The 16355-nt window shown below is 42.4% G+C and overlaps 1 protein-coding gene across 5 annotated transcripts in view; it reads right to left on the bottom strand.

The window, feature by feature from the left end:
• LOC105284665 (spectrin beta chain) overlaps positions 1-15372 on the bottom strand; it is a 37893-nt gene extending 22521 nt beyond the window's left edge. For all 5 annotated transcript variants that reach the window (XM_011348337.3, XM_011348340.3, XM_011348338.3 and 2 more), the window contains exon 1: positions 15219-15372. The gene's annotated coding sequence lies outside the window, so the exon portion shown is untranslated. The remainder of the gene's footprint in view (positions 1-15218) is intronic.
• Between the last annotated feature and the right edge of the window lie 983 nt (positions 15373-16355).

Genomic DNA, 16355 nt, shown 5'->3' with positions numbered 1-16355 from the left:
GAAAAAGTTCAAAAACTTTGCCTAAAAATCGTACTTTTGTGTTCTAAGCTCCATTTTGGCATTTTTCAACTTTTTTCTTCTCTCTTTGGTTCATCGACGATGGGAATTCATAAATAACGAGAAGATATTTCAATTTTTCAGTTTAGACGAAATTCGGAGGCAGGAGAATGCTCACGAATTTGCAATGCCGGCGACGCGGCTGCACTAAGATTTCTCCAGGACGACCTCTACAAGCGATATATTCAAATAAAAAAATAATTTTTTTATCTTTAAACATGTACTAATAAATGCATCAAAGTTTTATAACGATCCGCTGTATAGTTTCTCCAAAAACAATTCGTAAAATATACCTTATTTTCAGCGTTCTAAAGCAGGGGGGGAGCCTGCTTTAGAACGTTGAAAATAAGGTATAATTTAACGAATTGTTTTGGAGAAACTATACAGCGGATCATTATAAAACTTTGATGCATTTATTAGTACATGTTTAAAGATAAAAAAATTATTTTTTTATTTGAATATATCGCTTGTAGAGGTCGTCCTGGAGGCATCTTAGTGCAGCCGGCATTGTAAATTCGTGAGCATTCTCCTGCCTCCAAATTTCATCCAAACTGAAAAATTGAAATATTTTCTCGTTATTTATGAATTCCCATCGTCGATGAACCTTTAATATTCATAAAAACATTAAGTTAAACAATTATTTTTGCATGAAAAAGTTCAAAAACTTTGCCTAAAAATCGTACTTTTGTGTTCTAAGCTCCATTTTGGCATTTTTCAACTTTTTTCTTCTCTCTTTGGTTCATCGACGATGGGAATTCATAAATAACGAGAAGATATTTCAATTTTTCAGTTTAGACGAAATTCGGAGGCAGGAGAATGCTCACGAATTTGCAATGCCGGCGACGCGGCTGCACTAAGATTTCTCCAGGACGACCTCTACAAGCGATATATTCAAATAAAAAAATAATTTTTTTATCTTTAAACATGTACTAATAAATGCATCAAAGTTTTATAACGATCCGCTGTATAGTTTCTCCAAAAACAATTCGTAAAATATACCTTATTTTCAGCGTTCTAAAGCAGGGGGGGAGCCTGCTTTAGAACGTTGAAAATAAGGTATAATTTAACGAATTGTTTTGGAGAAACTATACAGCGGATCATTATAAAACTTTGATGCATTTATTAGTACATGTTTAAAGATAAAAAAATTATTTTTTTATTTGAATATATCGCTTGTAGAGGTCGTCCTGGAGGCATCTTAGTGCAGCCGGCATTGTAAATTCGTGAGCATTCTCCTGCCTCCAAATTTCATCCAAACTGAAAAATTGAAATATTTTCTCGTTATTTATGAATTCCCATCGTCGATGAACCTTTAATATTCATAAAAACATTAAGTTAAACAATTATTTTTGCATGAAAAAGTTCAAAAACTTTGCCTAAAAATCGTACTTTTGTGTTCTAAGCTCCACCATTTTGGCACTTTTCAACTTTTTTCTTCTCTCTTTGGTTCATCGACGATGGGAATTCATAAATAACGAGAACACATTTCAATTTTTCAGTTTAGACGAAATTCGGAGGCAGGAGAATGCTCACCAATTTGCAATGCCGGCGACGCGGCTGCACTAAGATTTCTCCAGGACGACCTCTACAAGCGATATATTCAAATAAAAAAATAATTTTTTTTATCTTTAAACATGTACTAATAAATGCATCAAAGTTTTATAACGATCCGCTGTATAGTTTCTCCAAAAACAATTCGTAAAATATACCTTATTTTCAGCGTTCTAAAGCAGGCTCCCCCCCTTAAAAAAAAATGTTTTTCTCTCCAACGTGGATCGCAGTGAATTGATTTTTATCTCTCTTATAAAATATATAAATTATATATTTAACATTCATAGAAGAATTTATTCGTATGGTTCGTCGTCTTTTTTGTATAGTTTTTCAGATAACGAACCATAATACGAATAAATTTGTCGAGCAGCGTGAGAGGCAAATATCGTCCGGAAAGATTCAAGTCGGAATCGAAGTCGAGATCGCAAGCTATTGTTAATCCGTGTTCTTTATTTTTCTTTTTGTATCGTGTTAAATATATTAGTTTATTTACTCGTTATCCACAAGAGTCATCTTACCCTCTGAGGACCCATCCTGACAATCAATATTACAACTCAAATCAAATTTATTCGTATGGTTCGTTATCTGAAAAACTATACAAAAAATTAATGAAAAATGTACAGTCCAACTAAATGTACACAGTCACTTCCGGTATCGTCTCGCTGTATCTGATTGCTCCGATTATTTCAGCGCGTTCGTCAGGCTGAATTCTCCGGAATGAAAGTTGCAGAGATCGACACGGATATAATCGCGAGCCGTTACAGCAGACGCGCACAATAGCGTTTCGCTGGAAACGGTTGCCGTAGTTGCCGGCTTTTATCACGGGACACGGAAGAATCACGGAGGCGTGAAGCGTGGGTAAACGCCCTTATGATGACCCAGTTTGCAGCATCCCTCCAGTGCTGTTAACTACGAGAGCTAATGAGATCTCAAGAACTAGGAAGACACTGATCGCGTTATCCAATCTAGACATCCGAAATTATGATTATTGAAAAGTATCACGTTTATTTTTATTATTGTAACAATCGTATTTCAAGATTAGAAAAATGGAATATTATTTCCAACTAGCCCTTTCTCTCACGAATTGGTTTTTGCTATCTTCCACGGAATTAACAATATTGGCTCGCTAATTACAATAAGTAAAATATTTACAAGCGTGATTCGGACAGAGGTTTAAGTAGGTACAATTTTCACGGGGAAACTACCGAGTTTCTCCGTGGAAAAGAGACAGACAAGAGAAAGAAAGCATAGAGCTTGAAAAGATCAGCGTCTCCAGAGGAGTGGCACGGGGTAAACGCCCTTTCGACGACCCGGTTTGCTCTTTGTGGCCGAGAGGCAATGAGGGACAGAGAAAGAAAGTCGTCGACGTTAAAGATCTCGTGACGCTCTCGGCATGGTCGGCCACTTGACCATGAATTAACGCGAAATAAAGCCGAAGCTGCCGCGACGAAAGCTCGCGCGCGATTCTCCCGGAATAATCTCGCGAGCAGCATTCTCGTAGCGTGTCATCAGCAACGAAAAGCTCACCCCGAGTCAACCGCGTGTCGTGCTTCCGCTGCTCTTATTAGAGATCCGTTAACGCTATCGGGTGAAAGAATCGCGCACTCACGGCGCTATAAATAGCGCATGCGAGATGCGCGACGTAAATCGCATTCCGGATACTCGGTAAATACCATGACGCCATTAATCCGCGGCCATCCTGGCGAATTATTGATCGCGAACAATTAAGCCGGCTAGGACCGGCACGGAGCAACCGTTTATCGATCGCCCCGCGTGTATTCCCGACTCGCTCGAGCTTATTCGGGGCTTTTGTATCTCCTTTCAGGATAAAGCATGTAAAAATATAACAGACTGTGTATCGGTTGCGGAGATAATATTGAATGAGCAAGTCGTGACACTGCTTTAATAAATAAATGAATAAATAATCTCAAATACGGATAAGTACTTGATTTTTATAGCAGAGCACCGCTAGGTTTTATTCATTCAACATTCGGCAGGAAAGACGTGTTTCAGTTTCGGTAAATTCGGCGGACGGCAATAAAAACTTGTTATCGGTTTTCTACCAAAAATGAACAAAGTTCATTAAAGATTGTTATTGCGAAATATATAAAGCGATCGTGCGCTCGAATAGAGCTACCTTCGACTTGCGTATGACAGATTATTATAAATAGCACACAATTTGCATTAGACGAATAATATTAACGAGACGATTGCGTACTGCTGCAAATATTCAGCATGGCGCCCGCCAAGTGGTTGATAAATAATGTAACATTATACACATACACACGCAATCGCCTGACTTTCTGCATTCTGAGATGTTCCATGTTTTCAACGTTCATATCTCAACAAGTCGTTTTCAAGGTTTGAAATAATATAAAAAGCATCGCAATGAAAGGAAGAAAAGATTGGAAAGAAATTGAGTTTTTTCTAATGTTTAGAAGGCTAAAGTGTGCATTGTCGCTGTAGTTGTCGATAGATCTGAGAAAATCGATGTCACGCCTATTTGAGCACAATGGCTCGCATAAACGATAATTGAGGAGCTCACTACTCAATCGGGCACTCATTAACGCAAATTGCTCGGTGTAAAAAAGAGTAAAGGTAATTAAGGTTGACTGATTAATAACAGTTCTCGCGTAACGTCACTCATACATATCGTGACTCGTTGCAGAGTCCTTTGAAATCTAAGTTCCACTCGCGAAGTTCATCTTTCGTCCCGTAAGCTCAATCAGCTTCAGAATTGGAGAGCCTAGATTTTTTTCTTGTCAACGTAACTCTTGAGAATCGAAAAGAAAAAAGAAGATACTAAGGAACGCAAAGCGTCAATGAAGTGGTTAGCAGCTGAATTCTTTACGTGCCAATTAGTGGGGGTGAATTTACGTGAAAGAAATTTTTCAACTGCCACTTCGCATCTACGAGCTAACAATTACGTCTACATACAATCGCAGCAAGCCGCGCATAACTAAGCGATCAATAATTAAGCATTTTATGGGTAATCAAATTTGATGGAGATTCAATGATGAAACTCTACGTGGTGCAGATAGGTCCTAATTAACGTAGTCGATTTTGTTTTAGTTGAATTGTATTAGGGGTGTGATTTAGTTTTGCGGGTTTTTTTGCTCAAAAACGCATGTATTTAAATATGATAATGAATGAATACCTTAATCCAAATATTTTCCTTCGTTTTCTATAACTTTTTCCCATCTTTCTGCCAAGAGATGGATTCCACCACGATAAAATCACTCTTCTTTTCAGTTGATCCATTCGTCGACGAATTTTCGCACTTCTTCCAAATTATCAAAGTGTGTATCCTCTAAAGCGTGTTGCATCCACCGGAACAAATAATAATCGCATGGAACAATGTCCGGAGAAGACTTGCCATTCAAGCTCTAATAGTGTTTGTTTCACTGATAACGCAACGTCAGGTCGAGCGTTGTCACGAAGAAGAATCACTTTCCGTCGTTTACTCGCAATTGCTGGTCGTTTTTGGTCCAATGCTTGCTTCAACTTGTACAATTGGTGTCGATAACGATCAGCCGTGACAGTCTCATGCGGATTTAACAGCTCATAGTACACTATCCCACCAAATACAGAGCATTACTTTTCAACCGTGAATATTGCGTCTCGGAGTGGATGTTGATGGTTCGCCTGGATCCACCCATGATTTTCTGCGTTTCGGATTATCAAAATAGATCCACTTTTCATCCCCAGTAACGATCCGAGACAAAAGACTCTTCTTTTTTTGCCTGGCGATCAACGAAATGCAAATGTTCAACCGGTTCGCAATGGCACTTTCCGATAATTCATGTCGAACCCATTTCCCTTCTTTCTGAATTTTTCCCATTTCATGTAAATGTTTCGTAACTGTTGTACGATCAACATTTAATGCTCTGGCAAGTTCTGAAGTGGATTCTGTTGGATTTTCGTGCAATAATGCTTGCAAATCTGCATTTTCAAGCTTTCTTGGTTGTCCCGAGCGTTCTTTGTCCTTCACATCAGTATGACCACTTTTAAAGCGTCTAAACCAGTATTCACACGTCTTAATTGATGGGGCAGAATCACCATAAGTTTCCACAAGAATTCTATAACCGTCAGCCGCAGTTTTGTTTTGATTAAAAAACAAAAGCAACGCATGTCGAAAATGCTGTTTCGGAAGTTGCATTTTTACGATGATACAAACACGACTGTTATTGCATCTGTTGCTATAATGCTACTAAATGTCATGGATAATGTCAACACTGTAAGAAAGAACAGTTATCGGAAACAGCTATTGGAACAAACTGACACTACAGCCATCCGTTGCAAAACCCTCAAAACTAAATCACACTCCTAATACATGCCCTGTAAAGAATCAACGATTTCCAATATCTGCATGCAACAGCGCCACCATTTAAATTACAGGCAAGCAACGTTCAATCGAGATCGCGCGAGGAGATGTCGGATGGAAGTTCCTATTCTAGGCGGCGAGCCGGTAGTTGTTACTGTACACGTAGCCACGTCACGTCCGCATTTGCGCTGATCTGCCTGTCGGACGACTCGTCGAGACGTTTCGGTACACGGACGGGACGTCGCGTTAGCCCTGAAGCGATTCCTGTCGCTAAACAAGGCCGAGTACTACAACGATAAGCACAATGCATCATCTGGATGTTAGTGTCAACGTCAACGTAATTTTCTAATTAAGGGAGCAACGTTTTTGCTACAACTCGCGTGAGCTTATCGCGCGATTCTAACGCGATTCTAAAGGAAGGTCGTAACGGTATTTTAATCAATGTCGTTCGATTGTTGGTCGACAATCAAAGCTGTAAAATGCCTAGCGCGATTGCATAACCCAGCGAAACGTTCTGTACGGTCATGTATAGACGTAACGAGGTACTGTTAGCTGACGCTCGACAAAGATGATGCGTCTGCAACGTGCCTGCAATAAAATATGGCTATAACAGTGACTCCGTATTATCTTCGTTCGTAATCATAGTGTTTAATTCCTGCGAAGATCTACCTCGTTACGTAGTTTTTTCAAAGGCTAATTTTCCAAGCTCTCCTTCTTTTCTCTTTCATTTAGCTTGCAAAATGAGGATGCACGACAAACGGTCGACGAGGCCTCCACGTCCCGTTTTTTGCGTTCGTGTTCCGTTCACATGAAGCTTTGTCCCATCGCAAACGAGGCTGCGCGTAATCTGGACATGTGCGGTAACGTTCTAGAAACTGGGTTGCGTCAGAGAGACCCTCCGCTCTCTGGACGGAAGCGCGCGCGGTGCTTCATTAAAAAATCGATATCAAAGACAGGTGTATCGAGTCGAAGGAGCGGCGCGATCGATGTGCCGCCTCTCCTCCTCCGTCTCTACAAAGGGAGAAACGGACGAGTGCACGCGCGCGCGCGCATACGTGATGAAAAGCGTAAAAACAGGTACCTTCACATCGTGCATGTTTTAAACGGCAACCGCGACGAACCGAGGAAGCCTCGTACGAGGCGTTTTCCGCTCTGAAAGTAAAGTGAGAAGAGATTAGATTATCCGTGTGTTTGTTCGGTTCTCCACGAAAGCGCGGTTACGCCTTGCAGAATCAACGCGATGTATGAACAGTATATACAGGTATAAACAGAGAGGAAAGCATCGATCCAAAGAATACCGCGAAAAATCGCACCCAGCTTTCCCGATAGCACATTATGTGATATTATCGTCTGTCGCGGTCCAAGCGGCACACATTAAAAGTCAATTCGGAATGTAAAACGTTTACGCGCGCCACTTGTGTAGAGTTGGGCAAGACATGAATGGAAAACAAAGAGATGAAGACAACACGATATATTGGCATTCTCTCTCGAGCACTGCGGTCGAATCGAATCTGATCTCAATTGAGATATCTGATATTCTTCCCGAGCATGCAGTAAACTCGGCAAAATTAAATCGTGGAGGTATTGTGTTTAAATTAATTAAAATAGAAAATTTTTTATTTCGGGAATGTGATGTCTGATATTACGCAGCGGCCGCATTATATCATTATCCTTGTTCGCTCGTTCAACCAACGTGGCAATTATATTTCTCGCATTTTTCCATCTTCATTTTGATCATAGATACATCCGAATCTTGTGGAGACACGAACCTGAGATTCTAATAAACATAATAAAAAGTCCAGATTAACTTTAAATTGTTTATTCAAATATCGAAAATAAGAAATGTTCACAAAATGAAAGACATTAGGAAAACGATAAAATAATGAAATTAAATTCAAATTAATTTCTGATGTCCTCTCGAGATCTGTTTTTTTTTTCTCTAAAAAGATTAAGTATGTTCTATAATCGGTTATGTTCAAAATAATTCGCGTAACATCAGCCATCACATTCCCGAAATAAAAAATTTTCTATTTTAATTAATTTAAACACAATACCTCCACGATTTAATTTTGCCGAGTTTACTGCATAATCAGGAAGAATATCAGATATCTGAATTGAGATCAGGTTCGATTGGACTGCAGTGCTCGAGAGAGAATCAATATTGTGCCAATATATCGTGTTGCTTTCATCTCTTTGTTTTCCATTTATGTCTCGCCCAACTCTGCACAAGTGGCGTAAACGTTTTACATTCCGAATTGACTTTTAATGCGTGCGCCGCTTTGAACCACGACAGATGATGATATCATGGGAGTAAATAGATAAACTGCCCGCGATTAACAACGTCGTGCATTATGCATCAGTCCGATTGAGTTACTCAGTCCTATTCGGGAAGACGAACCGCTCCGTACAGCGAGACGTAACAAACTTCTCGGAACTTCGGCTAAATATAATATTTCTATGATCCCTCTTCGTGTCCTGAGTATTTCTATATTCGCTATATTCGCCACGAGAATGCCCGTCCAACTCGGTCCCTTGCACGCACGATGTTCCTCATTAAACCCCCACACGCGATACTAAATTGAATATATTTTAAGATTTTTCTTCGTATTTTTAAAACAATTTTGTATTTATTACTTCCGATATACATCATGAATATAATATTTAATAAAAAAAAGACTGTGAGTTCTCGTATGCTCCATACTCGTGTCCAATAATGAGACTTGTATATCCAGATGATTTTAAAATAAAAATCTCTTTAACGAGGTTCTAATAACGACATGACATCGTTGCGCGACATTCCGCGAGGCTGTTAAATAAATTAACATTTTAATTAACATCCGCTCGCTTGCTAGATCAATTACATCGATGATCAAGTAAAGCAACTGGAAATTGCTCGAATAATCACTCGCGCCGAGCATTATTAAAACCATTAACAACATTTGATGGATTAAATAAAGAAAAGAAGACGAAAAAAGTGTTTCGCTGTCGTTCGTTTGACAGCGAAAACCGGATTTGCGTTCGAGCGTGGACGAACGTGAGTATATTATATCCCGCGGCTAAGCACTCGCCGCCGATTGTATCTCTTCAGATAATAACGCTCGCACAAGGTAACCGGCGAAATAAGGATACCGCGAATGTGTTGCAGAACTCTGCCGGGCAATTTTCAGTCTCGTTATTGTCGCACGCCCGTGGTTACGGACATTCGTGCTTCAACTTGGTCGATGCACCGGCGCACAATTCAATTAACCGACAGACAAGACTTCGGAGCCTCCTTATCGGCGAAGTGTACGGCGAATTATTCAGCGTATTCCTGTCTAAATCAACCACGGCTGCGAGATATCGCGGTGCTTCCCGAACACCCAGCAGCTCATAATCTTGTGACAATTAAATTAAATTAATCCTGCAAATAATAGAAGAAAACGTGTGAGTCAAGACACTAAAACTGTGCTGCTATGCAGCAACGTGATGTTCGAATTAATCTAATTTACATAATGTTACGTGGTGTGTGTGAAGCTGGCGTATCATTTCGCGGAAAATCATTAATTATTGAGAGTTCTGGCTCCCTGTTTAATAGTTCTAGAGTTCCTGATAGGTTAAACACATAGTTCTGGCCATTAAAGCGAAAAAATCGCATAGTGCAAAGTGAGACGCCAACTTCACGCAGCGTCTCACTTTGTCCTGCGACAGTTTCCGCCATAATTCCGGCTAGATTTTAAAAGATCTACAGTGCTACATGAGTTCTAGAAAGAGTTCTAGCGAAACAAATTTTTTTTCATCTTTTTATAATTATTAAAGCTAAAAAATGTTTAAGGGAATGACGACTGGTTAATTTCAGAGAGTTCTGTGCTTTATGAAATATTTCTCGTGTAGTTCTGAACATATTTAACCATTTTCCAAAGAGTTCTGAATGCAAACATTAACAATTATTTAATAAAAAATTTTTATCGTCCGAGAAAGACGTATCTACGGAGATATATGTAAGACGCTGGTCGATTTTCGAGAGTTCTGTGAAGATTAAAATATTTCTCGTAGAGTTCTGAACGTATTTAAGCGTATTCCAAATAGTTCTGACCGCAAACATTAACAATTATTTAATAAAAAATTTTAATCGTCCGAGAAAGACTTATCTAAGGGGATATATGTGAGACGCTGGTCGATTTTCGAGAGTTCTGCTTATTCTAAAACAGTTCTCGTATAATTCGGGACATGTACAATGCCTTTCCAAAGAGTTCTGACAAGAACAACGATTAGAAAATTTTTGAAAAAATTATTTCGCCCAAAGAGTGGACGTCTTCGACTTTACCAGTGAGACGCTGGCCGAAATGTCGGAGTTCTGGCTTTCCTAAAATATTTTTCGTATAGTTCCACACGTAATTATGAATTTCCTAAAGAGTGCTATGCACCAGCGACATTGCACAATTTTTAAAAAAATTAAAACTGCTCGAAAAGTGAACTTTCAGACAGAAAAGGTGAGACGCTGGCCGAAATGTCGGAGTTCTGCCTTTCCTAAAATATTTTTCGTATAGTTCCACACGTAATTATGAATTTCCTAAAGAGTGCTATGCACCAGCGACATTGCACAATTTTTAAAAAAATTAAAACTGCTCGAAAAGCGAACTTTCAGACAGAAAAGGTGAGACGCTGGCCGAAATGTCGGAGTTCTGCCTTTCCTAAAATACTTTTATAGTTCCGCACGTACTTATGATTTGCCTACAGAGTGCTATGCGCCAGCGACATTGTACAATTTAAAAAAAAATTAAAACGTAGAACTGTAGACCTTTTAAAATCTAGCCGGAATTATGGCGGAAACTGTCGCAGGACAAAGTGAGACGCTGCGTGAAGTTGGCGTCTCACTTTGCACTATGCGATGTTTCGCTTTAATGGCCAGAACTATGTGTTTAACCTATCAGGAACTCTAGAACTATTAAACAGGGAGCCAGAACTCTCAATAATTAATGATTTTCCGCGAAATGATACGCCAGCTTCACACACACACACTGTTACGTGAGGTCCAGTGACGCTACAAATAATGGAGAGTATTTAATAATTATCAAACCGCTTGATGACACGTCGCATTAAGAGGGGAGCCTGCTTTAGAACGCTGAAAATAAGGTATATTTTACGAATTGTTTTTGGAGAAACTATACAGCGGATCGTTATAAAACTTTGATGCATTTATTAGTACATGTTTAAAGATAAAAAAATTATTTTTTGATTTGAATGTATCGCTTGTAGAGGTCGTCCTGGAGAAATCTTAGTGCAGCCGCGTCGCCGGCATTGCAAATTGGTGAGCATTCTCCTGCCTCCAAATTTCGTCTAAACTGAAAAATTGAAATATCTTCTCGTTATTTATGAATTCCCATCGTCGATGAACCAAAGAGAGAAGAAAAAAGTTGAAAAGTGCCAAAATGGTGGAGCTTAGAACACAAAAGTACGATTTTTAGGCAAAGTTGTTGAACTTTTTCATGCAAAAGTAATTGTTTAACTTAATGTTTTTATGAATATTAAAGGTTCATCGACGATAGGAATTCATAAATAACAAGAAAATATTTCAATTTTTCAGTTTGGATGAAATTTGGAGGCAGGAGAATGCTCACGAATTTACAATGCCGGCTGCACTAAGATGCCTCCAGGACGACCTCTACAGGCGATATATTCAAATAAAAAAATAATTTTGTTTATCTTTAAACATGTACTAATAAATGCATCAAAGTTTTATAATGATCCGCTGTATAGTTTCTCCAAAAAAATTCGTAAAATTATACCTTATTTTCAACGTTCTAAAGCAGGCTCCCCCCCTGCTTTAGAACGCTGAAAATAAGGTATATTTTACGAATTGTTTTTGGAGAAACTATACAGCGGATCATTATAAAACTTTGATGCATTTATTAGCACATGTTTAAAGATAAAAAAATTATTTTTTGATTTGAATGTATCGCTTGTAGAGGTCGTCCTGGAGAAATCTTAGTGCAGCCGCGTCGCCGGCATTGCAAATTGGTGAGCATTCTCCTGCCTCCAAATTTCGTCTAAACTGAAAAATTGAAATATCTTCTCGTTATTTATGAATGCCCATCGTCGATGAACCAAAGAGAGAAGAAAAAAGTTGAAAAGTGCCAAAATGGTGGAGCTTAGAACACAAAAGTACGATTTTTAGGCAAAGTTGTTGAACTTTTTCATGCAAAAGTAATTGTTTAACTTAATGTTTTTATGAATATTAAAGGTTCATCGACGATAGGAATTCATAAATAACAAGAAAATATTTCAATTTTTCAGTTTGGATGAAATTTGGAGGCAGGAGAATGCTCACGAATTTACAATGCCGGCTGCACTAAGATGCCTCCAGGACGACCTCTACAGGCGATATATTCAAATAAAAAAATAATTTTGTTTATCTTTAAACATGTACTAATAAATGCATCAGTTTTATAATGATCCGCTGTATAGTTTCTCCAAAAAAATTCGTAAAATTATACCTTATTTTCAACGTTCTAAAGCAGGCTCCCCCCTTAAATCTTCAGCGCGAGACGGACGGAGGAAACGATCAACCCACTATTAATTTATTAATATATGCTGGAGAGGCACGCGTGTGCGCACAATTATACCATCCTCGCCGTGACGTAACTGTAAACACTCCACCCGGTCGAATCGATCGAGCCGATCGAGGGCGGCGACGGTGCACGTACTTTAAATGCAGTCAAAGGTCAGTGATACGATAGGAGGACTACCGATTATCATCGATCGACCTTCGCGCAGCGACGTCGCATCTCCAGCTACCTCCAGCCTCCAAAATTCGCTCCGCGTATCCGAATCTCATCCCTTACTTTTTCTTGCACCCTCATTCTTACGTTCTTACACGAAGTACACAAGCAATATCTAAAAATATGAAACAGATGAGGACAAGTAAGGAGCAGGTGTGTTCTCAAGTTCAGCCGCGCGCAGTGCTCCGGTCGTGTCCCGAAAATTACCGGGGGAGGACTTTATTAGCGACACGCTTCGCACGCGGACACGGCGCAACCGAAGCGGAAATCCTATTTTCCGGGGTTATTCCCCCGCGCGCTCGCTTCGCAACGGTCGAGAAACCGCACGATGTATCGAACGGTGTGTCGCTCGAGCGGACGTGGCGGCGGCCGTCCATCGCCGTCCATCGTCGTCGTCGCCTGGAACGACACCTCAACGTTCGGCCGGTACTCGAAGCGGCTCGACTCGCGCGAGTGAACGGACTCGAATGAATTCGCGAAGTGACTCAGCCCTCTAGATTCGGCGCCGCTGACGAAATCAACGCGTAAATCCGCACGGTGCGACCCCGCGACCCCCGCGTCGATACTTTGCCGATGCGCGCGAGGGAGGGGAGCGATTAAATGCTCGTCGACTCGTTACACCGTTAAGTGGGTCACTCCTCGACGAGCAGAAAACGGGGCCCCCGTACGTACACGCGTTGTATCCGCATTATACGCGCCGATACGAAGCGGGGATTAAGCGCGAGACGAGCCGAGGGAGAAAAAATACGCCGCGCCGCTGCGAGATATTTTTTTCAGCGCATTGCAAATTTTCTCGGGGAACTTCTCATCCCGCTGAAGTTAACCGCGAGTGGGCTTTTTTAACTACTTTGCTACTCGCTTCACCTTGACAGGTTAACGCCGTTGCGTGTACGCCCGAAATAGCGCGCGTCGGAACGACAACGGACGAACGCCGACGCGTAAACGCTTCTTCCTGCCGTGCATCCGCGAGCGAGCGAGCGCGCGCGCGCACGCACGCACGCACTCACGCAATACGGTTTACTTCCGTCGCGGCGGCGCACGGTTCTCGGAAGGGTCCTCCGCGGGCGGAAGTCGACCGTCCGAGTCGAGAAAAGGCGAGAAGAATCTCGCGACTCGCGGGTTTGCGATCGCCATAATTCTCCCGCTGCGCGCCACACTCTTCTCGTCCTCTCGTGCACGCGCTTGTTACACGCACGTACGCGCTTGCGGCTCGATCCAGGTGATGGGGGACGCGAGAGCTCAATCTCGCTCGATCGAACGCGATAGATCGCTCCGCTCGCCCTCCACGCCCATTGACACCAATTTAAAATAAACTACCACGCGCGTACTGCCGGTCGCTAGCGCTAGCGAGCTTATCCCGCGCGACGATCTCGCGTCGCCTCGATCGTCCGCGCCGAGTACTCGGAGTATCGAGTACTCTCCGTCCTTGTTCCCGCTTACCGAAGCGTGACGACGACGAGGCGTTCCGTCACGACGAAAAACCGGATAACACGTCTGCGTTTACCTCCTCGCGGCGCGGCGCGGCGTTACGCGCGCGGCGAATCTCACGTTCGATTCGTCTCTCCGCAAGCGTCGTTCGGTCGTTCAATGGAGGCGCCGGGGAAATTGGGTCACCGGCAGATAGGTCGTCTCTTGACAGGTGAACAAAACCCGCTGGCCAGGGAGAGGTCGATGGGGACTAGAAAAGGAAGAGGGACCGGGTGGAGGGGGGAGCGGGAGGGGGAGGGACGGAATATCGTGGCGGAAATTAAAGCCACCACGACGACGACGAGGAGAAGAGGCTATCGTTGAAAGATGCCGAAAGCCGGGCCGCGCGATCGAAACGCGCAAGAGAGAGAGAGAGAGAGAGAGAGAGAAGGAGCGAACGAGCGAGCGAGAGAGAGGAGGGTACAATCGACGACGCCCCGCGCGCACGAGATAATGTCGAGGGCGCGTCGGATGCGGCATCCGCGCACAAGGAAAAACCGTCGAAGAGGCGTCCCAAGGAGGCACTGATTCGATCGCGAAGTGGAAATACGGCGGCCGGAACGTAAATTTGCCTACGACGACGACGACGATGATGATGGATGATAATGATAATATGATAACCGCAATCGATGCCGGTGGGATCTCACTGACTCGACTGGGCGGCACATTAAGACGATAATGACGACGATGATGATGATGATGATGATGATGATGATGATGATGATGACGCCGCGACGGTCGCAACGCGATTTGCAATACCGGGACGCCGGGCTCCCCCAAGTCCGAGTGCGATCGAAGTGTTAATGACGATGACGGCAGTACTCGCCGTGGCGACGCACACGCCGGCGCCGAGGCTGGAGCGTCGAAGCTCACGAACCGCCACCGCGAACTGGCACCTACCCATGCACCTACGTACAGAAGCAACGAGCAGAGAAGCCGAAGGCAGCGCTCGCCATTTTTAATCTCGATACCGACATCCACCCGATATCGCCGCTCGACCCGAAGCCGCGCTGCCGTTACTATGACTATCATAAAGCACAGGTACACAAGCAGGTACTTACCCTCACGCAAGGACACCCCGCGGCACCGTTCCGTCCCTCGCAACTTGCATAAAAGCCTCGCCCGGTACACCAAAGGGAGAACGACCACCAAATAACCGAGCACCGCGAACGGACCATCCACGCACTCGACCGGCGCGCAACCGACTGAGCGCGGCGACCTACGCCGTCGTAGCTAGTCCCTTGCGCAAAGCGCGCCTGCGTCCTACGCATGCGCGCGCGATGACCAGTGGCGGGAAGAACGATCGACCTCGCTCCAAGCTCGCTCGCTTTTGGTTAAGTAAAATTTCAAATAGACTGTGACTAAAAAACCGTCGAAATATATCACGTGACGAATATATCTGTATTTGTATTCTCAATCTTCTATTGGGTTGGCCAAAAAGTAATTGCGTTTTTTTAATATAAATAAAAGGCGAATTTTTCATGGGAAACAAAAACTTTATTAAACAATATATTGTCCATTTTGTTTGATTATCTTTTGCCATTTTTCAGGCAACTTCATGATTCCGCGCTCAAAAAAGTTCTTATCTTTTTCAGCAAAAAACAATTCCAACAACGATTTCATATCCTCATCAGCAGTAAAGGTTTTACCATTCAAGGCGTTTTGCAAAGAACGAAACGAATGGTAATCTGATGGTGCCAGGTCTGGCGAATATGGTGGATGTGGTAACATCATGGTAACACATCCCATCCAAGCTGCAACAATTTTTCACGAGTGACCAAACTTGTACGTGGTCTAGCGTTATCATGGTGAAACGCAACACCTTTGCGATTCACCAATTCTCGACGTTTCTGTTTGATGGCATCATTTAATTTATCCAGTTGACGACAGTATACCTCTGAATTAATGGTTTGATTCCTTGCAAGCAGCTCAAAATACACAGTCCCACCAGACTGACAGCATAATCTTTCTTTGGTGAATATCTGCTTTTCAAGTGCTTTCAGCAGGTTCATCACGCTTGCTCCACGATCTTTTTCGTTTGACGTTGTTGTAGACGATCCATTTTTCGTCGCCTGTTATCATGCGTTTCAAAAATCGATCATTTTCCTCGCGTTTCAAAAGAGAATCGCAGATGTCAATACGCTTAGTGAGATGAATTTCTTTGAGCTCATGTGCTACCCAAATATCGAGCTTACTAA

Source organism: Ooceraea biroi, chromosome 9, assembly GCF_003672135.1.
Source record: "Ooceraea biroi isolate clonal line C1 chromosome 9, Obir_v5.4, whole genome shotgun sequence".
Lineage (NCBI taxonomy): Eukaryota > Metazoa > Arthropoda > Insecta > Hymenoptera > Formicidae > Ooceraea > Ooceraea biroi.
Note: the sequence above shows the minus strand (reverse complement) of the source record. Positions and strands in the feature narration are given on the sequence as shown.